Source organism: Schistosoma mansoni, chromosome 6 (assembly GCF_000237925.1).
Source record: "Schistosoma mansoni strain Puerto Rico chromosome 6, complete genome".
NCBI classification, from domain to species: Eukaryota; Metazoa; Platyhelminthes; class Trematoda; order Strigeidida; family Schistosomatidae; genus Schistosoma; species Schistosoma mansoni.
Window position 1 is genome coordinate 18,761,361 of NC_031500.1, and position 24,628 is coordinate 18,785,988.

At 37.2% G+C, this 24,628-nt stretch overlaps 1 non-coding gene across 1 annotated transcript; it reads right to left on the reverse strand.

Annotated features, from left to right (window-relative positions):
* Positions 1-19,456: 19,456 nt before the first annotated feature.
* On the reverse strand, positions 19,457-19,523 carry Smp_tRNA_00878_Gln_TTG.1.1. The gene has a single exon. It is a non-coding gene (tRNA).
* Between the last annotated feature and the right edge of the window lie 5,105 nt (positions 19,524-24,628).

The window sequence follows — 24,628 nt, forward strand, 5'->3', positions numbered from 1 at the left end:
TATGGAAAACCTAGAAGCACTGGACAGCCGTTACGTCCTATTGTGAGACTCCTCAGCAGTGCTTCGTCTCAGTTGTCTAGTGGTTAAGCGCTCGCGTGCGACACTGATAGGTCCTGGGTTCGAATCCCGCGAGGCGGGATCGTGGGCGTGCACTATTGAGAAGTTTCACAAAAGGGACGAAACGGCCATCCAGTGCTTCCAGGTTTTCCATGTTGGTCTAGCTTCAATTGACTCATGATTTTAACTATATCTTTTATTATTTGTTATTGAATTTTCATTAAAATTTGAAAGAATGGTTTGATAGAAGTGAGATACCAAATGGTATACAAAATATGATGTGTCAAAACTGCATTTCAGTAATTGAGATGTAAATAATTTCAATATTCCGTCCAACAATCTTAACTGAACTTTTTCAAAGTAATAACAAGAAACAAAATTATCGGTGAGTCTATAATTTATGGATGACCTGTGAGCGACGCTACGGTGAAGCTTTGGAGGATGTGGAAACCTTCACATATCTGGACAGCATCATTAATAAACACGGTGGTTCTGATGCAGATGTGAGGGCGAGGATCGGCAAAGCAAGAGTAGCATATTTAAAAACTGAAGAACATCTGAAACTCAAAACAATTGTCAACCAACACGATGATCACAATTTTCAATACAATTGTCAAGACGTGACAATTGCATGGGGCAGAGACGTGAAGAACTACGAAAGTTATCATCCTGAAGATACAGGTGTTTATTAACAGTTGTCTACACAAAATACTTCGGATCCGTTGGCCAGACACTATCAGCAACAAGCTACTGTGGGAGACAACATAACAGATTCCAGTGGAGGAAGAAATCAGAAAGAAGCGCTGGAAGTGGATAGGACATACATTGAGGAAGTCACCCAACTGCGTCACAAGACAAGCCCTCACATGGAATCCTGAAGGCCAAAGAAGAAGAGGAAGACCAAAGAACACATCACGCAGAGAAATCGAGACAGAAATGAGAAGAATGAACAGAAATTGGATAGAACTAGAAAGGAATGCTCAGGACAGTGGTTTGGAGAATGCTGGTCGGCGGTTTATGCTTGATTGGGAGTAACAGGCGTAAGTAAGTAAAAGTAAGTTTTAGCGAGTCTAAAGTGACCTTGGGAATGTCCACCTACTAACTAGGACCGAATGAGCGTTATAAATTAGAATGAGGAACTAGAATTAAGATTTACATTTGATGGTTATGATTAAGGATTAGATTTATAGTTTTCATCACGAACTGATATTAGCTATAATGATAAAATGATATTTAGCCAAATGTATGAATAAATTTCGCGCTAAAATCCAAGACCCGTTATCTTATATCTGATTGGCTCATCCATAAATTATATATAAAACATTTGTAGTACTGTCTACTCATTTAACCCAGTGATCAAATACTATACACTTGACTGAAAGAGTTCTTCAATCGATGGCAATGACTAGACACTATGGTATTGGCTACTAGTCTTATAGACTAGTAAAAACGTTTTGCTGCGGATATATTTGATACAATGATTAAGAAATCTTGTTAGTTTGAATTCTCTGGGCTATTGTGTGTTGTATACCAGTCTATACGTCAATCAGTTCACGAACATTTGTAGTCATAATCTTCAGCTTGACTAATCGGAACATGATGATGTATATTCCCAAACCTTAGTACATTTTTCAAATACATTAATGATTAATCGATCAGTGTCGTCAGTGAAATTTCACAGACTTCCGAGTTCTTTGACTTCATAAATCATAGTTGGTGCAGGGAAATTTAGGAACGGCCAGTCGAAGACGTAGCATTAGACAGTGAAGTCAATGACTGCTGAACTGCATCGTGTTGGTAGGTGTATATTGGAGGAACATTAAGGTGGAGGATATCAGTCTAATGTGCTTTCGTAAAATATGAAAACCATGCATCGAATAAATAACTCGCTCATCTTCCATCATTCGTCGTTTAAATGTCCCATGATTCTTTCAATCCCATTGTTATCATAGTTAATTTTTGTTTCCCTAACTGTTTTCTCGAATTGAATCTTCTCAATCTTCTGAAGGCGTGCAATCCACTTCCACTTGGTGTTACATACTACACACGCCTGTCGACATAAGTAGCATACACCAAAGGTGCAGGTTATCTGGCTGTATTATTTTCATTTATCGTAAACAACGATTGAAGAGGGACAGCACACATTGATTGATCGCTGAGTAATCACTAATCTAATATTTGTTTAGACTTTGGTGTTGATTAAATTCTAGTCTAGTTACCTATATGAGTGTCTAAGTAGCTTGTTCATCATATTCTCTTTCTTTTGGTGATTGTCTGGACTATGAAGACCTCGACATCTGAGGGGAAGCACGGAATACAATGGAGAGATCGGATGCAAGTACACGATTTGGACTTCGCAGATGACCTAACCCTTATGCCTCATACACAAATGCGGGTCAAGACAAAAAGTGAAGCAGCCTCTACATCAGTCGGCCTCAGCATATACAAGGGTAAAAGCAAGATCATCAAATTCAACGCAGAGAACACCAGCACAATCACACTTGGCTGAGAAACTCTGAATGAGATGGACACATTCTCGTACGCGATCAGTATCATCAATGAACAAGGTGTGGTGGTCAGTATTCAATATAATCCTTAAACTTTGTATACAGTTCGTCCTGATAACCGTCACTAGTTAACGCCCCAACGGTGCACAAATCAGAAGGCAAATACGAAGTGTTGGTTACGTTGATTATTGAACCACGCACAGATCACCATGATTAAAAGTACGTTATGCAAGCATGAAAGAGTAGTGCCGAAAAGCAAGCGAGTGTGCGAGTCAACGAGTCATCGTGTTAGAGAGTCAGTGAACAAGATTAAAATGTACATATATATACACATATGGAAATGGATGAATCATCGAATCAATTAAGCGACTAGTAGTAGTAAGGTTAGCAGAATGAATATATGCGTAGGCAGTAAGCAATACTCAAGCATACATAATAAAGGTACAATAGTATAGATAGGTTGTTATTGTACGAATGACTCTGTCCGTTAAATAAGTTCTAAATAAGTCCTATTTGAAGTGAATAACACGATGGCGTTTGAAGCAAAATGTACTGGGTTCAAGTCCCAGAGTGAACATCAATTCTGAGATGTATCAGGTACATCCAGCTGACGAGTCCTAAATAGGATGAAATGAGCATCCTGAATTCCTCTGCAAGCCGCTATCCATCTTTGTTGATAATAAACTTAATTTTGTATTTTTTTCTGGGGGGGGGACGAAAATCAATATATTTCAAATGTCCAATTCTTAATCATTGAATTGTGTTTTGTTTTGTTTAAATTCATCTTGATGACTCATCAGACAAGATTGAATTTTATTGATTTAATTTCCCAAATTTGTTTTTACAATTAATCGATCGATTTGAAAAAAAAATATTTGAAGGGGTTTTTTGTGTGGATATTATAGTAATTTTAATAGTTGAGATCATGAGCTGATTGAAGCTAGACCACCATGGAAAAACTGGACAGAACTGGATGATCATTTCGTCCTATCGTAGGACTCCTCAGTGGCAGTGCGCATTCATGATCCTGCCTCGCGAGATTCGAACCAGTCTCGCGCCAGAGCACTTAACCGATAGACCACTAAGCCGGAATCCGATGGTGTTTATGTCTAACTTCAACCAATCCACGAAGTTGAGCAACCGTTCACCAATTATCTTCAATGAGTTCCTATCTCACAACAGATGTGTTTTGAACTCCACTGGTCACTGCTTTTCACCAGAACTCCAGGATTTACCTCTCGAAGTCAGTCACTAGTGTGCATATGATGAGTATTATATATGAGTAGTATTAAATCTATTGAATTTTTGAGAGAATTTGATACACTTTCGATGAACTCATTAAGTAGAAAAGGCATTTTTTACAGTTAAATGAGTCATCATTATTTGATTGGACATTTTCATTTGGCAAGAATTATGTAGATGACTCATGCTAAACTCCTGTACTACCCCCTATCCAATATATATGGATATAAAAAACTTCAGATATTGATCATATTGACTTGAAAATATTACCCTAGATACTTGCTACTATGCCTTTTTCCTATTTCCTAACACTTTCTTGAAAAATAGTTGGATATCTGTAGATTGTATTCGTCACAACCCTAGCGATCCCGGTGGTTAAGCGTTTTCTACAAGACCTGAAGTCTAGATTAAATCAGCGATATGGTTGTGGGCGGGTATTGCTTAGAGCCCTATACCAGAATGAAAGGACTTTCCAGTGATCATTAATTTTCAAATGATATCTCAGCTGAGATCAACCTGTAATGATTATTAACTAAAAATCAAATCAGAAGGGGTTTTGTGGAGATTTCAGTATTCTCATAGTTGAAATCATGAGTCAATTGAAGATAGACCACCAAGGAAAACCTGGAAGCACTGGAAGGTCGTCTCGTCCTATTGTGGGACTCCTCAATGGCAGTGCGCATTCACGATCTCGCCTCACGAGATTCGAACCCAGGACCTAATCAAATTAATTTCTATAAAACTCCTTTGGCTAGATTTTTGGAATTCTCAGGAATCAATGTTTTATTATAGGAAGTTGTGGAGATTGATGAATTGATAGCCTTACATTGAATGACTTTGATCAGATAACCATTCAAAAATCTAGAGTCACTAGAATATTGTCTAGTCTTAGTATGGGAATCCACAATAATCCACATCTACAAACCTAGTGGGTACTGAACTTAGGAATTTCAGACATCCTGGTGAGCGATTAGCCTTTAGACTGCTGATTTGGTACATTATGATTAGCTTTTCCTAACTTTAGTCGATTCATGATATTGAGTGACCTTCTTTCAACGCCAACGATGAGATCGATCTCATATGTTATATGGTCAAACTTTGCTAATCACGGCTCCTCACTTTAAATACTGGAATCACCTTTCTAAGTTAGTCGTTGGGACGAATATGACTAGTAAAAGGGAAGGTCAATGTTCATACTGAAATGTTCGACTTACTTGAAAGCAGATATTTATTTAGTCCCTTAAATGGAGATGATAAGTATTCACTTTCACTTATTATGGTCACAATTATGACAGAACGAGAGAATGTAGAGAATGATGGATGATCTGAAATACCAAGCAAAAGCTTTGATTTACTGACTGATTCGGTTACTTTCGTATCAGTCTTTTCGATTCATGGTCATGTTATTCTGGAAGTGTCTTATCTGTAGGAAAAATATTTTAGTTTACTAGAAATACTCATTACGCCGTTTGGAGCCTATCTAAGGTTACTGCCTGTTCCAAGCTCGGGTAAAGTAAGTACATCTCCCCCATAAAAAGAATCCCCCTAAGAAAACGCTAACCGAGAATACTTATATCATCGTTCATTGTTGTTTATTAAAATTCAAAGCTTTAAACTCAAGCAGTTCAGCTCGTTGAAGCTGCCTATAGCTAACTATTGTCACGTAAGATGATTTTGTGCTAAATATTGACTGCAGTGTTAAATCTCAGTGCTCACTGAAAAATTGATCCAGAAAACTATTGTCTGGAGTGCTGTTAGAAATATGAGAACGTTAATCACTTCCCTATTGTCCATATCACCGAATGTGTATTTTTACTTTCCAGTCAGCCTATGACACCTACGACTTAAGAAATGATTGAGCTGTTTTAATACAAACTGTTCTGTTTCGGACTCAAAAACGATAGCTAGCATACAACGCTTCAATGATTTCCCGCTAACACAGGAAGAAGGAAAAGTATGGGAAAAACTTGATATTCATGCAAAACTGCTTGAACTGATACAACTTAATAGGAGTAGTAACGGAAAGCATAATCATAAAACACACAAAAAACAATGAACCCAGGATAGTGGCATCCAGTCAAAGGAGGGACAGTTCATGTGAAAGACCTGACCAGAAGAAAATTTATCCCTATTTCAGTTACAAGTAAGACCTTAGTATTATTACTAAAGATTAATTAATCTTATGGTTGCCTTACTAGCACCTAGAAGGAAAATTGAATTATTAGCAGTGTTCCTTTAGGTTCTGCCATGATAAGCAGATCGACTGGAAAACAGTAAAACTAAAAGCAATAACTTAAGGTTATAGAGCAAAGTGGTATTAATGACTGAACAGAGGCGTAACAACAGTAAGGCATTTCTCTCAGACAACCGCATCTGAGATTATTCTTCCTTCTTCAAACGGAAGGTTGGTATTAGAAAAAATTGATCACATCTCACCTTACCCATGGACTTCTATCTCCGGAAGTAATGACCTTCAGAAATACGGTGGTACAACCTCCTCCGTGGACCACATATTTTCCGGTTCTAGTTTTACTGCTCACAAACTAACCTAGTTGGTATGATAAGACCAAAAGGGACAAGTGTTTCAGCCAATAATAATTCAGTTAGTTCATCATAAAAAACAGGCCCAATCACTATGACAGGATAGCACCCACATATTGGACTGAAATATGTACTATATGGAATCGCTTAAATGTGTACTCCTGAAAAGTCTTTAATTAAAACAAAATAGCCATTTACTCATTTTTATTAACTCTTCAGTTTACTGACGACTGTTAGCTTAATGTATACTCATTTCATAGTTGAAAGCGTGAATCAATTGAAGCCAGATCACCATGGAAAACCTGGAAGTACTGAAGGGCCGTTTCGTCCTATTATGGGACTGGATTCGAATCTCACGAGGCGAGGTCGTGGATGAGCACTGCGGAGGAGTCCCACAATAGGACGAAATGGCCGTCTAGTGCTTCCAAGTTTCCCATGGTGATCTAGCTTCAATTGACTCATGATTTCAACTATAAAATTACAGACAACTGTTGTGATATATATGGTTACATGTTAGCTTAATGTATAATCTCATTTCTTTGTGTATTCATTAGAAAGTAACATATTCTATCTTTCTGAATGATACAACATATGACCTTTTGTAAATTATTTATTCTAACTGACTTGTTTATTTACCTTTAAATTATTCGTAAACAAGAAAAGGAATATGTTTATTAAGTATCAGTATTTATTTATAAGGGAGTGGTGTTCGTTCTAGAATACCACAAGGGGTACATATAAGTGTATGGAACATATATGATTATATAATGTATCTAATTAGGGTATATGAATTATTGTTAGTGATTGACCCCATTTGTTAGGGTTTATTGATAGTAACGAATACCAGCTTTGAAATAAGATTACTTTCAACGATGTTGTATTAAATTCACTTAGTATTATTTGTTTGAATCTTCCCATTGATGTTTAGGACTGCAAATGATCAGTCTCTTATTGGCCATATGTTCATACTGTGAGTATTGCCTCGATATAGCCTTTATTCAAAGCATTGTAAGCAATGATGGATAGTGGCTAGCAGTGGAATCCAGTTTGACGTGCGCCGCTTCGTCCTATTTGGGACTCGTTAGCTGGATGTACCTGGCACATCTCGGAGTTGATGTGTCACTCTGGGACTCGAATCCAGTACCTTTCGGTTCAAACGCCATCGTTGTACTAATTTGTATAGTCAATAACCATAGATTCGAGATGTATATGAAAAAGTACTGATTTTAAATGATTGAAAGTAATCCAGATGAAACGTTAGGTCCAGATTTTGTTATCTGACTGTTATTGACAACTTATCCTGAAGGAATTTGTTATATCCCGTGGAGAATTACGAATGGTAACTTTGAGGACTATTTATGGACCAATATGATATGTATATTTCCTATTGTGTAAATGCTAAGTAACTTAACTATTCATATTCATGTTCCTCTTATGATAAGCTTTATTTTGACCCATAAACTACTACTGTACGATTTGCCATTCCTGAGTTATCCCTAGTCTATTAATTACTGTTCCCCTTATTCACAGCTACATTTGGCTGGATCTTGTACAAATGTTATTTTCTATTTTATGGTACGATGTGGTCTGTTTGTTTGGTATATAAACTCGGTATGTTTGAGAATAATGACTCATATTACAGAGGATGTTATTGATGTTCTAGACTTAACTGGTTGGGCTAGGCAGATAGCTGGATTGATAAGTACTCAAGACTGCTCATACGGCTTTTGTGTATCATTGGGCGATCAATAAATTCACTGTTCTCCTTTAGGCGGTCTCATAACGTCATATATATCAATTGGGCAAGAACGTACGCACTCAATCGATATAACAACTGGGCACGCACTCACAACTTATTACAGAATTGTTGCTACACATTGGACTTGAACCCAATGTAACCCGTATTATTAGGAAATGTGAGTCTAAGAGACCCGAGAAATGTGCAGCGTCATGGTTATCAATCGATAAATGCAATAGTAAATCCAGAATCGGTCATAAACTTGTAACAGTGTTTACTCCTGACATGAATTGCAGTTGAACATGATTATATGTAACTCGACGAAGAAAATATAGTATTTTTAACACTATGTAAGAACTGTTACGTAATCACAGTTTGATTATGCAATTAGCTATTACATAATTTCATCCTATTTAGGAACTTCACTTACAAATATGTATAATTTGACGAAAGTGAATAGTGAAATTCTAGGGAGGTGCAAATTTATTGATCCAGTCTATCTTATAAAGATTTTTCGAGATTTTACGTATACTAATAAATACTGACATTATGTATGGACGTTTTTTTGTTGTAGTTTTGTTCTCTGGGCTAGATAGTTTGGTCGTGGAGCTTTCATCGTCCTTCTGAACGACATCATCAGCATAAACTTCGGGTAGAAGGTGAAGTGTTTTTTTTTTGTTTTTAGCTGGTTAACATTCATCATTGACATCAATTATCATATGGAACTAATGTCATCAATACAAAAAAATACCACAGTCAACATAGTAAACTGATTTCAAACATCATCATACTTAATGATTGGCTTAACAACTATCTTACTAGTCTTACTTACTTAGGCCTGTTACTCCCAATCGAGCATAGGCCGTCGACCAGCATTCTCCAACCTACTCTGTCCTAGGCCTTCCTTTCTGGTTCTATCCAATTTTTGTTCATTCTTCTCATTTCTGTCTCGATTTCTCTGCGTGATGTGTTCTTTGGTCTTCGTCTTCTCATTTGGCCTTCAGGATTCCATGTGAGGGCTTGTCTTGTGACGCATATTGGTGATTTTCTCAATATGTGTTCTATCCACTTCCAACGCTTTTTTCTGATATCTTCCTACACCTGAATCCCGTTTGTTCTCTCCCACAGTAGAATGTTGCTGATAGTGTTTGGCCAACGGATCCGAAGTATCTTTCGTAGACAACTGTTAATAAACACCTGTATCTTCTGGATGACGGCTTTCGTAGTTCTCCACGTCTCTGTCCCATAGAGTAGAACTGCCTTGACATTTGTATTGAAAATTCTTATCTTGGTGTTGGTTGATATGGCCACGCGTATATAGCCTCTTCCAGGGAAGTTCTACTGACTACCTTCTCGTACCACGGGTGTTGTTTACGAAATAAAGAGGACAAAAAGCGAATGTCAGGTGCCTTAACTGAGTTAATGGACACGGAAAGTCCACCTAGAGGAGTTGGAAAACCCTGATTCCAAAACAATGGTGCACATGGGCTCCAATATCCTGAAGGAACAAATGGCGTATGAAAAACAATTGTTGGTCACCAGCTACCATGAGACTGCATCTTCTCACGATGCTCGGCTGCCTTGTGGATCAGATCTTTAGGTCAAAGGCTCCGGGTGTGGGCCCCTAATAAAACCACCTGCTTCAGTTCGGGCACCTGGACAGTAACACAGCCTTCACACAAGTCGAATGAGATTTGTGCGGCGCATATATATCTGGTGGTTCCTTGTACCAATATTTAAATAAATAATATATATTACTTAACTTGGTATTTATGTGGGTGTGTTTGTGTATATGAGTCAAGGTGTGTGGTCCTTGTATTGTTGAATGAGAAATCTTGACAAGTACAAGTTATTTGATGACAGAAATCCTTTTTTTGGAGAAAAACAACAATATTACTAATGGTAACATTCAATATGTTAGTATTATTTGTATTGAATAATTATGGATGTGATGGAAATATTGCATACTATTTCTAATTTCACAAGCATTGTGAGCAAAGATGGATAGTGGATAGTGGAATACAGGATGCGCGTTTAGTCCTGTTTGGGACTCGTCAGCTGGATGTACCTGCCATATCTCAGAGTTGATGTGCCACCCTGGGACTCGAACCCAGTACCATCCGCTTCAAACGCCATCGCGTTATCCACTCATCTACTGAGTCCTGATATCCACTTGCTTGTGAAATGGAGTGAAGTTTGATTTCACTTATTATTGCTTGTTTGAATCTTCCCATTGACGTTTAGGACTGCAACTGGTCAGTCTCTTATTGACCATATGTGCATACTGTGCGTATTGCCTCGATATAGCCTTAATTCACAAGCATGATAAGCAATGATGGATAGTGGCTAACAGTGGAATTCGATGTTTGAACTGATCATACTGAATTACTCTATAGGCTTATTAAATGATGGTGAGTTTGAATAAATCGGTGATAGGAATTGGGATACCGTAAGTAATGGATTTGATTCTTGAAAGAAAAAAATCATTGATTGGATAGAATATAGGTATATTCCATTAAGAGACTTCAAAGATTCCACTAGCATAGATGAACACAATTAATTCTACATAGATTATGATTGATTAACTGACTTTATATTTAATAATGATGGGGTTTATTGACAAATTATTTGATGATATAGTTATTGAGATGAGCATAAATGATCCACATCGCGAGGCGATCCCTAACTTGGAATCGGGAAGGGAAGCGGAAAAGAGGAAGGCCAAAGGACACACTACGCTGGGAAATAGAAGCAGATATGAAAATGATGAATAGCAACTGGAAAGAATTGTAAAGGAAGGCTCAGGACAGAATTGGATAGAGAATGCTGGTGAGCGGCCTATGCTCCTCGACGAGGCGTAACAGGCGTAAGGAAGGAAGGAATGAAGGAAGTAAGGGAGGAAGGAAGGTAGGAAGGAAGTATTCTCAATCAAAAAAATATCGTCATCTGTATATGTTTGTATCTATGTGTACATGAATATTTGTACACATGCGTAGAAACCCAGGTAGTTTGTTGACATTACCGACAAAAGTTATGTTTACAATAAAAAAAAATTTTTTTTCCATCTTTCTAGACAAATTAATCTAAACATTAACTAAATAGTTCTCTATATTCATAGCCAAATGGAAGCAACAAAACACACACACATAGAGAGGAAATATTTTGAAAATCTCGAATCTACCTGTCAACTCGGTTTTCTTTTATGGTATCCATCTAATCTGATTTAAGTATGTTTGTAACTGCCTATACATATGGTATTCAACTCCGTCTCAGTTGTATCCAATTAAATCTTAACTATAGATTCTGTCTATAAATTCTATTTACTGAGATTTATTATTGAAATAGTTTAGGATGTTACCTTTTTAGCAAACTTGTTTTGAAAGATAGAAGGTTAGAAACAATATTTTTGTCTTTCAGTTCATCTTCCCGACTGTAGCGGCTACCTTGACGTGATAATCGGGCTTGCCTATCGTGATGATCCAACTGAGCTATATTGACTGGAACATATTTTCCGGTAGGTTCTACCATGTTAGGCAGGTCGATTGGAGAATGGTAAGACTAAAAGCAGCAACTCAAAGTCTGATGTACGTACGTACGAAGTTCCACGTTGTGATTGACTGACTCAGTTCATCCTGCAAAATGGGATTTTATATAGTTGAGATCAAGAGTCAATTGAAGCTAGACCACCATGGAAAACCTGGAAGCACTGGACGGCCGTTTAGTCCTATTGTGGGACTCCTCACTAGTGTGCATCCACGATTCCGCCTCACGAGAATCGAACCCAAGACCTACCAGTCTCGTGCCAGAATACTTAACCGATAGACCACTGAGCCGGTCGGCATCCAACGGTGTTAATGTCTAACCTCAACCAATTCACGAAATGGTGCAACTAACTTTCATTATACTGAGGTAGATACCTGTCTCTACCTGACATGGATTAGTTCGACTAGTCACGACTTCTCACTAGAATGGGAGTTGTTATTGTGTATTTAAGCTGAAAATCCCTTTTATGTTGATTATTCATGAATAAAAAACAATAAATACTTGGATTGAAGTTGATTCTCATTTTTAGGTGAGACTATAATTAATAAGTGAACTTTAAGTGATACTTAAGTGCGTTTGAGAAAACTCATCTACTTATTAGGGTCATAAGAGGTACATGGAATTAAAATTTGTTACTCAGAGTTATAATTTAGGATTTTCATGCCAAACTAACATCAGCTATAATATGAAAATGCTATTTGGGTCAGTGAATTTTATACCCGAATCTATGACATACTATCCTTAATCTCATTGGTTTTATGTGTCTTCAATCGTGAGGGAAATTATGTTGTAGAATTCAAACCCACATCATTTTAATCAATATTTTCGATACAACTTTGTTGATGAATGATAACCGGTAAGACTTATTAATCTTTTGTGGCCTGCGATCTGACTTTAAGTAGATCGTATGAAAGATTGCTGTCAGAATATACATGTCGTCTATCCTTGTATATTTCATCGACTTAATCCGTTTTAGTGTAGAACTGAAATAAATAAGTCAAATACGAGACTGAATTTTGAATACATATATTTTGTACAATCGTCGATCCAGACAAAAGAGCGCAGAAACGAAGCGAAGGGAAGAGAGCAAGACGAAACGATGTTCAGTAGAGAAGGTATCTGAGCCAACTCCATTTAATGAAGCATTAACATTTATGGCCAGATTTATAGGATAAGAATTGTACACACATGTACGCTCATATAAAAACCAGTCAGAGTTGATAAATGAATCATTAACAAGGTCAGAGCGCAACTCAAGAAGAATGGATAAATCGGCCTGTCCAGAAGCTAGAATAAGGTATATGTGCTTGACATAGTAACCGACACTACAAGTCTAGATATAAACGGTTGAGTTTATAACTCGTCGATGAGAATGGTGATGTGTGTGTGTTTTGAAACAATTACTTTTACCATATTGAAACACCAGCTTTCTGTGCCTTTAGTATATATTACGAATATCTTTACAATGGCTCTCACTTCGTTCACTATTTACTGGAAGTGGATGGATATGAAAGCTGGTTAGGACTGAAATCTGTCAGGTTATCATGTCTTCTAGAATCAGATCAGTGAGATAAAACAACTCAACGTCTTAAGATAATATCAGACATGACTCTACGGAATCCAATGCCCTTCCTGTCATAAATTTCTCTTACATTCTTCAAAAAACAAAAGAAATGATCTTCCTTATCTGAAAGAATTCTTTTTTGGTTTTTAGTTTTTAATTAAAACACACCTGAATGGGTTTTGTGGAGATTTAGTATTTTCATATTTGAAAGCTCGAGTCAATTGAAGCTAGACCACCATGGGAAAACCTGGGAAGCACTGAACAGCCGTTTCGTCGGGTAGATCCTGGGTGCAAATCTCGAGAGGCGAGGTCGTGGATGCGCACTGCTTAGGAGTCCCATAATAGGAGAAAACGGCCGTCCAGTGCTTCCAGGTTCTCCATGGTGGTCTAGCTTCAAATGACTCATGTTCCTCTTATTCACAGTCACATTTGGCTGAATCTTGTACAAATGTTATTTTCTATTTTATGGTACGATGTGGTCTGTTTGTTTGGTATATAAACACAGTATGTTTGAGAATAATGACTCATATTACAGAGGATGTTATTGATGTTCTAGACTTAACTGGTTGGGCTAGGTAGAAAGCAGGACCGATAAGTACTCTCGACTGCTTGTACAGGTTTTGTATGCCATTGTAATTCGCCAACCAATTTTAGCACTCCTCCTGATGCTTTTTTATTAGTTTTCTTACATGGCTTCATTTGAGGTTTCCCCATCAAGTTATACATTTCTTTAGACACTAGGCTGATGTCGGATGCCGTGTCAATTTGAACACGAACTAATATGCTGTTAATCTGTATAGTAGCACACGTTCTCCGAATGTCATAGTTTGTTTGGAAGGTTGGTACCAGAGAAAGAGATGTAAATTCGGTTGATTTCACCAGATGTTGAGGAAGTTTATGTTTGTTCATGAACTGGAACGTAGTGTGAGATTTCTGGATACTATGAAACAGATTGGAAGTTAGTGATCCAGCGTTATATCTATACATATATACATATTCGAATAATGTAAAACAAAATTCTTAAATTTTGTTTGATTTAATTAACATTTAAAAACAGTCCCCAAATGCCCTGGTACGGCTGAGAGTGGGGAGGGGCCACTCTCCCTCTCGAAATGCTCTCACATGGTCACGGTATATAGCCTCTACTAGAGAAGTCCTACTTACCGCCTTCTCGTGGCATTACTGTTGTTTACGAAATTGAGAGGACGAAAAGCGTATGTCCCGCGCTTTGATCGGGCTGGAGGACACGGAAAGTTCACCTAGGGGAGTTGGAAAACCCTGAATTACAGACCAATGTTGTACATACGCCCCAGCATCCTGAGGGAACAACTGGCGTATCAATCAATCGTCGGTCACCGGCTACCATGGGACTGCATCTCCTTACGATGCTCCACTACCATGTGGATCAGATCTTTAGGTCGAAGGCTCCGGGTGTGGCCCACTAAGAAAACCACCTGCTTCAGTTTGGGCACCTGGGCAGTATCACAGCTCTCACACAAATCTCACTTGATTTGTGTGGCGCATATGTATCTGGTTCTTGTTTGTACCAATATTTATGTGTTTATGTAAATAAATAATACATCTAAAAATAAGGTCATGATTGAAATAGTTTAACTTGCGTTTGATCTCTGTTTGTATTTCATGATAGTAACAATGACAACAGCGGTAACATTGAAAATTTCATCAGCTGTTTACGATTGATTCATGTATTTGGCAATCAATCACCTTGGGACGTTATCATTATAACGATTGTTAAAAGGAAGGTTATCAATACTATTATTATTATTACTACTACTACTACTATTATTATTATTATTATTATTACTACTACTACTACTAATGATAATAATAATAAAGGGTATTCTCTTTTGTTTTTCCGATTACACTTAAAAAAAGGAATCTGTTCTATGGAATTGTAAATGAAATTGGAAACATCAGTTAGTTGAACCAAACTTTAAATTAATAATAGTGATCATATCAACCACCACCGCGAACACCATCACCACCACCACCACCACCACAACAACAACAACAAATATCCTAATATATGGATACTATATGTAACCTATTCATTCAATGAAGGGGTATATTAGAAGCAATAGAGAGATAATTCAAATACCTTTTAGGTCAAGCTATTTTGTTTCTATGTATAAAATGTATATGTGTGTATGCGCGTGTGTGTGGAGAGAGAGATAGATAGAGTTACAGAGGGAAAATTAGAACTTAGAAATTCAGGTAAACTAAGAGATTTACATGGACATACGTATTGATGAGATATGGAAAACCTTTGAAAATAATCAGTATATTCAAATATCATGTTATTTATGAAAAAACTTAATAATAATGTAACAGGTAAGAAATCTGGAAGCACTGGACGGCCGTTTCGTTCTATTATGGGACTCCTCAGTGGCGGTGCGCATCCACGATCCTGCACTCGCGAGATTCGAACTCATGGAACCCATGGTGGTCTAGCTTCAATTGACTCACGTTTTCAACTATGAAAATACTAAATCTCCACAAAACCTCTTCTGATAATTAAGATAAGAAATCAATTTCTTTCGTATATAAGTATACTTATTAGTTTAGGGGGATTTGCTCAGATAGTAGAATTTTCATTGTTTAAATAACGAAATGATCTTAGTTAGATCATCGTTGAATACCTAGAGGTTCTTGAAAGTTATTTCGTCCTAGTGGGGGACTTCTTAGTTGTGAGGGGTTGTGCGATGTCATGAAATGAGTGAAGCTAGACATTTACGACAGTGGATGTGAGCCCAGTGGTCTAGAGGTCAAGCGTTCCTCATCAATAACATTGGAAGATGATTTAGCGGTATTGTGATTTAATTGAAGTCAAACAAGTAAACTACAGGTTACCGGATAATTGGTTCAAAAGTTAGATGCTCATCTAAGATCCAAAATGTATGGGTTCGATCCCCTTTGAGGTTATGAATATTTACTTCTGAGAAGCCTTTTTCTAGAATAAGTTGTCTGTCCAATGCTGTCCGGTCTTTCATTGGGTACTTAAATAAGATCAGTCTATGATGTAAAATCTAAAATTCAAAAATCTTGAAAATTTCATAAATTAAGTAAAGCTATCATATATATGTTAGCATTTTTTTTAGCGAGTTAGTGAGGGCCAATGCTCCATTGGGGTTAACAGCCGCAAGTAAGTAAGTAAGCAAGTATCATATATATGTGGATATAATTCTCACTAGCCTGAGAGACCCATTAACAGATCTACGATCATTGTCAAAGTTGTCTACAGTTATCACTATTGTATGTTTTCACTCTCACAATTGAATGAAACCACATTTTAAATGAATTTAACATTCAATTCGTTAAAACGATTCCTTGTTTTCTCTCAATTACTTACTTACGCCTGTTACCCCTAGTCGAGGAGTATAGGCCGCCCATCAGCATTCTCCATCCAACACTGTCCTCAACAATCCTTTCCAGTTCGTTCCAGTCAACATTCATCCTTTTCATATTTGCTTCTATTTCCCAAAGTAATGTGTTCTTTAACCTTCCTCTTTTCCGCTTCCCTTCCGGATGTCAAGTTAGTGCTCGCTTCGTGATGCAGATTGGTGATTTCCTCAATGTATGTTCGATCCACTTCTAACGTCTTTTCCTAATTTTCTCTTCAGATGGAAGCTGGTTTGTCCTCTCCCACAGTAGGCTATTGCTCATAGTATCCGGCCATTGAATGTTGCGTAGACAACTATTTATAAATACTTGTACCTTTTTGACGATGATTGTAGTGGTTCTCCACGTTTCTCTACATTATTAGAGAAAACAATCTCAATAACAAACAGTATCTAGGGCGTTACTACATACCTTTTTTTTCAATGATCAATATTGTAATTTGTTTAAACTATCCAACTAAATTTTTTTAGGGAGTTTGTAAACATACGGAATATTAAGTGACAAAAGTTAAGTTGACCTGTTTTCTATTTCTGGCATTTTATCAACCACACCCGATATTCTTCCCCGTTCTTCTTCTTCTTCTTCTCCTTCTTAGTTAATACAATTTATTGTGCTTAGTGAAACAAACTGATTATGTTTTTCATTATTCACTGATATTTCTGATGGTTAGTTGTTTCAAACAAAGTTATATTGATGATATTCAATATATTCATATGATAATATATTACTAACTACTTACTTACGCCTGTTAACCCCGATGGAATGTAGGCCACCAACCAGCATTCTCCAACTCACACTATCCTGGGACTTCCTTTAGAGTTCTGTCCAACTTTTCCTTATTCTTCTCAGATCTGACTCCATTTCTCGAACTAATGTGTTATTTCGTCTTCCTCTTCTCCTTCGGTCTTTACAATTCCATGTTAGGGCTTGCATTGTGACGCAGATTGGTGCTTTCCTTAATGTGTGTCCTATTCAGTTCCACCACTTCTTCCTGATTTATTCCTACACTGGAATCTCGTTTGTTCTCTCACACAGTAGATTGTTGCTCATGGTGTCTGATCAATAGATCCGAAGTATCTTGCGTGGACAACTGTTAATAAACACTTGTACCTCATGGATGATGGTTTTCGTAGTTCTCCACGTTTCCGCCTCATACAGTAAGACTGTCTTAACATTTGTATTAAAAATTCTGATCTTGGTGTTGGTTGACAGTTATTTTGAGTTCCAGATGTTCTTCAATTGTAGATATGCTGCTGTTGCTTCGCCGATCCGCGTCTTCACATCTGCATCAGATTCACCGTGTTCATCAATGATGCTGTCAAGATGTGTAAAGGTTTTCACATCCTCCAAAGCTTCTCCGTCATGTGTGATTCGATTGGTGCATGTTTTCTTGTATCATAGAATCTTGCTTTTTCATTTATGTATATTGAGGGCTACTGCTGCTGAAGCTGCTGTTACACTGATCGTCTTCTCCTGCATTTATTGTTGCGTGTGTGATAGAAGAGCAAGATCATCTGTGAAGTCTAGATCGTCCAACTACATCTTAGCTGTCCACTGTATCCCGTGCTTCCCTTCAGGTGTTGACGTCTTCACGATCCAGTCGATCACCAGGAGAAAGAGAAAGGTTGAGAGTAAACAACCTTGCCTGACATCAGCCTTTACTTCTAACGAGTTTGTGAGTTGTCCTCTATGCACGACTTTGCAATTTAATTCATCATAGGAATTCCGTATGATATTGACTGTCTCCTCAGGCACGCCGTAATTTCAAAGAATATATTGTTCATTGTAAATTCATGTAAGTGTATGTTGTGTGCGAGGATCGGATCGGCAAAGCAAGAGCAGCATATTTACAACTGAAGAACATCTGGAGCTCAAAACAATTGTCAACCAACACCAAGATCAGAATTTTCAATACAAATGTCAAGACAGTTCTACTGTATGCGGTAGAAACTTGATGAATTACGAAAGTCATCATCCATGAGGTACAAGTGTTTATTGACAGTTGTCTACGTAAAATACTTCGAATTCGTTGGCCAGACACTATCAGCAACAACTTACTGTGTGAGAGAACAAACCAGATTTCAGCGGAGGAAGAAATAAGGAAGAAGCGCTGGAAGTGGATAGGACACGCTTTGGGTAAAGCACCAAACTGAGTCACAATGCAAACTCTCACATGGAATCGTGTAGGCAGAAGGAGAAGCGGAAGACCAGAGAACGCATTACTCTGAGAAATGGAGACAAACATGAGAAGAATGAACAAAAAATGGATAGAACTAAAAAAGAAGGCCCAGGACAGAGTGTCTTGGAGAATGGTGGTCGGCGGCCTATGCTCCATTGGGAGTAACAGGCGTAAGTAAGTAAGTAAGTAAGTATGATGGCGTCCAAACATCCAAAACCATGTATATATATATATATGTATTCAAAAAGAAATAGTGAAAAAAATCTTTCATTGTCCTGGTAAGATTACATCCATTGTTTTTTCGATTGCATCATTCATTATTTCAACTCTTTCTGAAAATTGATTACATCGTTGTCATTTTTCTTTAATTCATAACTGATTGATTTCAATTTATATCTTTATCTGTTTTCACTTACTTTATTGCATAATCATTTAATTCATTTTAGTATTGTTTGTTTGAATCTTCCCATCGATATTTTAGGACTGCAACTGGTCAGTCTCTAATTGTCATATGTGCATACTGTGCGTATTGCCTCGATATAGCCTTAATTCACAAGCATCGTAAGCAAAAATGGATAGTGGCTATCAGTGGAATCCAGTTTGACGCGCGTTTCGTCCTATTTGGGACTCGTCAGCTGGATGTACCTGCATTTCAGATTTGATGTTCACTCTGAGACTCGAACCCAGTACCTTTCGCTTCAAACGCTATCGCGTTATCCACTCGGCCACTGAGTCCTGATAGTCACTTGCTTGTGCAATGGGGTGAAGTTTAATTTCATTCAGTATTGTTTGTCCAGGACGCGCGTCCTGGATTCCACTGCTAGCCATTATTCATCTTCGCTTATAGTCATTTAATGTTTATTAACTTTATGGGTTCTAATCACTATTTTAATGTTCTGAAATCTTTTCTCCTAAACTTTATTTATCGGAAACAGAAGGGGGTTTTGTGGAGATTTTAGTAATTTTATATAGTTGAGATCATGAGTCAATTGAAGCTAGACCACCATGGAAAACCTGGAAGCACTGCACGGCAGTTTCGTCCAATTTTTTATGACCTTATTTAACTCTTATAAGTGAAGATGGATATTGGCTAACAATGGAATCCAGTTTGATGCGCGTTTCATCCTATTTGAAACTCGTCAGCTGGATGTACCTGTACCTGTCATCTTGATGAATCTGATGCTCCCTGAAGGATTCAATCCTGTACCAACCGAATTCACTGTTTGAGTAGTTATTAGTAGGCTAATAAGGGAGTAACAGATCTGTTGTAAGGCTAAGAGATATTTACAGTTGATTAATTAAGAAGTATACTACTTGTTACCGAACTAGTTCCGGTCAGTACGACCATATAATGAAGATCATAAATAAGTATAGTTAAGTGCCCATGATGAATCTTCATCAAATGTTGATTGGTAGTCTATTCAAACGTTATTTAAGTGACTAATTTCCCCAACTGTTAAGACGAAACGAGAACATGAGATCACGTTTTAATTCGAAGTGATTTTTATTCAGTAGTGCTTTCATTTCTATTTCAATTTGATATTTTGTTCAGTAAAACATTCCTTGTGTTAATTTGACATGAATCTGTTTAGTGTAACATATAGTATGCATTTTGTAGCAGTTCTGAGTAAAATCTATCTTTGTATTTCCTTTATTACGATTTTAATAATAACCCCATACTGATAATGATCATATGCTCACTAGTGACTGGCTCCATGAAATATTTCCTGGAGTTCTAATGAGAAGCAGTAACCAGTGGAGTTCAAGCAGGTCTGTTGGGAGATATCAATTCACTGGAAACATTGGTGAATGGTTGCTCAACTTCGTGGATTAGTTGAAGTTAGACATTAACACCGTTGGATACCGGCTCAGTGGTCTATCGGTTAAGTGCTCTGGTGCGAGACTGATAGGTTTTGGGTTCGAATCTCGCGAGTGCGGGATCGTGGATGCGCATTGCTGAGGAGTCCTCACAATAGGATGAAACGGCAGTTCAGTGATCTCAGGTTTTCCCTGGTGGTCTAGCTTCAATTGACTCATGATTTCAACTATATAAAATCTTCATCTTTGTTTAATTTTCATCTTCTATGAGATAAACATCAGTTTCTGCGATTATCATATAAACTGTGTAAATATTTCAATGAACTTACATGTAATCGATTTGTTTGGATAGCGGTGATATGATGTACGATGTCTATTTCTTAGCTAATGATTTGTAATTGTTCATCAGGTCATTTCTGATTGTTATCAAGTGACCTTATTTGGCCACTTCATATTGGCTCACTATAATAGAATGATGATTATATATTTGGATGTGATAGATTATGAGAGACAATTTATTGAAATATTTAATATTGAAAAATTTAAATGGGAGCACTACAGTTTTTGGTATATATCCCTCCCTATCTGTTCTCCATAGAAAACAGAGTTCAATACATCGGAATTCATGTATGTTACATCTGATAAATGGGATAAGTATTGGGAACATTTGAAATGGTCAAAAACATTCGAGATTGCAGATAGATGACAGAAACTGTTCATTGTAAAACAGTTATAAAATAGTCAGAGATAGATGTTAGGTAGAAGTGGAATACAGGATGCATATTTCGTCCTATTCAGGACTCGTCAGCTGGATGTACCTGCCACATCCCAGAGTTGATGTTCACTCTGGGACTCAAACCCAGTACCGTTCGCTTCAAACGCCATCGCGCTATCCACTTAGTTAGTGAGTCCTGATAGCCACTTCCTTGTGCGATGGGGCCAAGTTTAAATTCACTTGCTATTGCTTGGTTGAATTTTCCAATCAGGTGCTGGGTTCGATTCCTGGAGTGAACATCAACTCTGGGATGTGGCAGGTACATCCAGCTGACGAGTCCTAAAAAAGGCCGAAACGTATGTCCTGGATCCCAATACTAGCCACTATCCATCTTTGCCTTCATGGAAATAGTTGATATTTTAAATAAGTAGAAGTTAATTGACTTGCTTATGTGCATGAAGATGTAGTAAACGTTCAGTTGGAGAAACTAACTGATTCCTTAATGAGAACTTCAGGGTGTTTTCATGAAATATGAAAAACATACATTATATACATCACTTGTACATCATCCATCAGTTATCTCTTACAAACTTTAACATTCCTTCGTTCCTGTTGTTAGTACTATTACTCTCCGTTTACATTCTTGTTCTCTCCAATTTAATCTTCTTAATCTTCTATAGCAAATCATTCCACGTCTGGTTGGGGTTACATACTACTTTTATCTGTTAACATAACTAACATACGCTGCATGTATACTCAGAATTTTAGATTATTTAAATGAAGTGATTCCTATCAACAGTGGGATAATTGAAACTATTTCATGCGTAACTTCATACTCGTTGAACAATTTAGTAGCTATATAAACTCAGTAACTTAGTGGATAACACATTGGTGTTCGAAGTGAAGTGTACTAGATTCAAATCTCTATCTGAACAATAACACTGGGATATAGAGGTGCATCCAAATGAATCAGTCCTTTACAGAATGTAGCACGGATTTTGGATTCCACTACTAGCTACTATCCAACTATACTAAAGGATGATGAAATTCTCTTATTGAAATTGAACTAAAAACTGTAATATTATAACCAAACTACTTTTCGAGTTTTCATTGTGTACAAAAAAGCCTTGAATCCCGCCAAAGTCAGGCTTCCACTCGAGAACAACTGTATTTTCTCCATGAGTGTTTTCGTCAGCATGTTCTACTAACAAGTGCAAGAAACAGACCTTCAATCAACTGCTCAATGGGATGTAAAATTGCTGATCAAAGCGGAAAAAAAGGTAAACCTAATGATAACTGATACACATTACAGGACTCACAAATACCAACACATCATCAAGGACCAAAAGATGAAGCTACAAAGGATACTCATGTCAGAACATTTGGAAATCTTGACAACAGCCATCAAGGTATCATGGAAACAACACAGAGAACATAGAAGAAACACCCTAAAGATGATACTAATCAAGATCTCAAAACCACCCATGAAAGAAAATACAAACAACTACGTGGTAAACCTTGAATCCATAATAAAATTATCATTTTAAATGAAACATGTACCTAAACTGAATTTCATATTTAACCGAAACAAATCAACTTCCCCGACTAATCCATTCAAAAATTTGATAATTAAGAATACTCTTTCAATGTATGGTTAATATATAAATGATCCGGAACATTTACATTATGTACCCAAATAGATACTGATTTACCTCTCTCTCCCTCCCTCTCTCTCTCTCTCTCTCGAAGGTGCATGCACTTGCCTTTACTCCCATGATACTATGGCCCTGATTATGGAACCCTACTGATATTAATAACAGTATTATTATCATTATTACCATTTTTGTTAATGCCAGTAGTAGTAGGAAAATCGATTCAATCGGAAATTGTAAATTGAACAAACTGGGTGTTTGTTTTTTAGTCAAAAATAACGATTATTACAGTTATAGGCAAATATAATTTATAAATGGCGCCATTCTATTATGATTTAAAAATAAGGGAATGATATAGTTACCTTTTTTCTTGGAAACTAATTTTGTTGTTGTTGTTGTTACTAACGTTGAATTAGTTCATTGATACAAGTTTATATGTACGGATACATAGATGGATAGAATTTTAAAGAGAGATTAGATTGTAATGAACGAAAAATTGGGGTGGGGAAAATCGGAATATCGAATTATAGAATCTATTGGTATGATATATGAACTATACACTAAATACATCATTGCCAAATTTCGATTATTTGTCCTTTACATTCTTTATGATTTATCCATTCCATAATCCCTTTCCTATTTTAACTTCTATTCTTTTATCCAACTATAAAATATAAATGACATTTATTACGTGTACCATGCATATTCTCCCCAAATGCCCTGGTACGGCTGAGAGTAGGGAGAGTCCACTATCCTTCTCAAAATGCTCTCACATGGCCACGCGTATATAGCCTCTGCCAGGGAAGTCCTACTCACTGCCTTCTCGTGGCACCGGTGTTGTTTACGAAATTGAGAAGACAAAAAGTGAATATCCGGCGCTTTAACCGAGTTGATGGATATGGAGGATCCACCTTGGGGAGTTGGAAAACCCTGATTCCAAACCAATGGTGCACATGGGCTCCAGTATCCTGAGGGAACAAATGGCGTATGAACCAATTGTTAGTCACCGGATGCCATAGGACTGTATCTCCTTACGTTGCTCCAATGCCTTGTGGATTAGACCTTTAAGTCAAAGGCTCGGAGAATGGCCCCTTAAGAAAACCATCTGCTTTTGTTTGGGCACCTGGGCAGTATCATAGCCCTCACACAAATAAATGAAATGAAATTTTTTTTCGTGGCGCCTATATATCTAATGCCCTTTTGTGCCAATATTTATGTGTTCAAATAAATAAATAATAAATAAATAGCTTAATGTCTTTACATCTTGGTTCCTGAAGTTGGTAGAACTTAGGATCTTTAAAGATCTCGGAAACAAATTACATTCCAGATTTTCAAAATCTTCATCGCATCAATGTGACGTAAAACAATACAGAAGCACTAAAACTTTAAACTAAATGTTTAGTGTCAGTCTCAGGTAAGTTATAACTGACTCATGTTTTATTCTTTTTGATATTCATCAATAGTGTTTTTATTGTTTTATTTGAACACATAAATATTGGTACAAGCGGGCACTAAATACATATGCGCCACACCAAAATCTGTCATTTCCTAGGAGCCGCGCTAGCGTTATGATACTGTATATGGAGCAGCCACCTCAGCTTGCCTGAGCCATCTGCTGGGGCCACTCGCACACAATGTCAGAAACCTATGCA